Genomic DNA, 2,464 nt, shown 5'->3' with positions numbered 1-2,464 from the left:
GATGATGACATTATTCAAAATGTTGGAATTAATCCTGGAATTAATATTCCAACTGATGACTCTCTGGTGCAAGAAACAACTACAATTGGAAATTCAACTGAAGCATCAGTTGAAACTACATTGGAGGGATCAGTTGAAACACCTCAAGGATCATCAGTTGAAAGAATGTCTCAAAGTTTCAATCAGTCTAGAAATAATGAGATGTCAAATTTAGGGGGAGCTTTCCAACATGGAAACCTGAACTTCAACAATGAAGCCACATCATCAAGACAATCACTTCCACCACAAAGAAAGTGGACAAGGGATCACCCTTTTGAGCTAATTATTGGAGATGCAAATGCATCTGTACAAACAAGAAGAGCAACTCAAGATGAGTGTTTGTACAGTGCATTCCTTTCACAGGATGAACCTAAAGTCATAGAAGATGCTCTCAAAGATGCTGATTGGGTTCTTGCTATGCAAGAAGAATTAAATCAATTTGAGAGAAACAATGTATGGAAGCTGGTACCCAAACCTAAAAACAGAACAATTGTAGGAACAAGGTGGGTATTCAGAAACAAGGTGGATGAGAATGGAGTTGTCACCAGAAACAAGGCAAGGCTTGTTGCTAAAGGATATTCTCAATCTGAAGGAATTGATTTTGATGAGACCTTTGCACCAGTTGCAAGACTAGAAGCAATAAGAATCTTCCTGGCCTATGCTGCTCATGCAAACTTTAAAGTTTATCAAATGGATGTCAAGAGTGCTTTTCTAAATGGTGAACTGGAAGAGGAGGTATATGTCAGTCAGCCTCCTGGTTTTGAAGATCCAGAATTTCCAGAGTATGTTTACTTTTTATTAAAAGCACTCTATGGACTAAAGCAAGCACCAAGGGCATGGTATGACACTCTGTCTCAATTCTTGTTAGATAATCATTTTTCCAGAGGAACTGTGGATAAAACACTATTTTACAGAAATGTAAATGGTGCCTTTATTCTGGTTCAAATTTATGTAGATGATATAATTTTTGGTTCTACAGATGAGAAACTTTGCAAAAAGTTTGCTAATCTTATGAAAAGTCAGTATGAAATGAGCATGATGGGAGAGCTCACCTACTTTCTTGGTTTACAAGTTAAACAAGTTAAGGAAGGTATATTCATAAATCAAACTAAGTACATCTATGATCTACTTAAAAAGTTTGATTTATTGGATTGCAAAGAAGCTAAGACTCCCATGCCAACAGCCACCAAATTAGAGTTAAGTCCTAATGAGAAATCTGTGGACATCTCTAATTATAGAGGCATGGTTGGTTCTCTTTTATATTTGACAGCTAGTAGACCAGATATTATGTTTTCTACATGCCTCTGTGCTAGATTTCAATCTGATCCTAAAGAATCACATCTTATTGCTATAAAAAGAATATTCAGATATCTTAAGGGAACACCAAATCTTGGTATTTGGTACCCTAAAGACTCTGGATTTGATCTAATTGGATATTCAGATGCTGATTTTGCAGGATGCAAAATTGATAGAAAAAGTACAACAGGCACCTGTCAATTTCTTGGTGACAGACTGATTTCTTGGTTTAGCAAAAAGCAAAACTCTGTATCAACCTCTACAGCTGAGGCTGAGTACATTGCAGCTGGAAGCTGTTGTGCACAATTATTGTGGATGAGAAATCAATTACTTGATTATGGATTAAATCTCTCAAAAATCCCAATATTTTGTGACAACACCAGTGCTATTGCTATAACTGAAAATCCAGTACAACACTCAAGAACCAAGCACATTGACATCAAATACCACTTCATAAGGGAACATGTGATGGCTGGTACTGTTGAAATGCATTTTGTTCCAAGTGAAGAACAGATTGCAGATATTTTTACAAAGCCTCTTGATGAATCCACATTCACAAGGTTGGTAAGTAAATTAGGTATGTTAAATTTCTCCTAATTTAAGAGTGAATTTTTCTGTAATTTGGCAGCCAGAATTTGATTAATTTTGATTTATCAAAATAGAATTAGTTATAATTCTGGATATAGTCTATAATATTTCAACTGATGAATTAGTGAAATTGTTTCAACTGATGTTTGAAACAATATCCTCTTGCGTTGTTTTTCATTCAACTGATGACACCAGTTGAAGACGCTTTCAACTGATCTTCATCAGTTGAATAGGAAGTTTAAAGGGGCGCATATTTCATCCGTTGAAAGTATTATCAGATCTGAGCCGTTGAAATTTCTTTTGTCTCTCTCCTACTTTATACACACGATCGTGTGTGTAATTTTTGTAGAGATAAATAAGAGTAATTTCTTCTCAACGGTAATTTCTCAGCCAATCACAGCAATTTTCTGAGAAAGTATTTAAGTATTTTAATTTATTTTCACTTCTCTTCATCTCACTCTTTCGAATTCTTCAAGTTCTCTTCTCTCTCTCTGTGCAAAAGCAAACTCTAATCTTTCCTCAAGCTTTCTCTGTAACTACA

This window comes from Daucus carota, chromosome 7 (assembly GCF_001625215.2).
Source record: "Daucus carota subsp. sativus chromosome 7, DH1 v3.0, whole genome shotgun sequence".
Lineage (NCBI taxonomy): Eukaryota > Viridiplantae > Streptophyta > Magnoliopsida > Apiales > Apiaceae > Daucus > Daucus carota.
Note: the sequence above shows the minus strand (reverse complement) of the source record.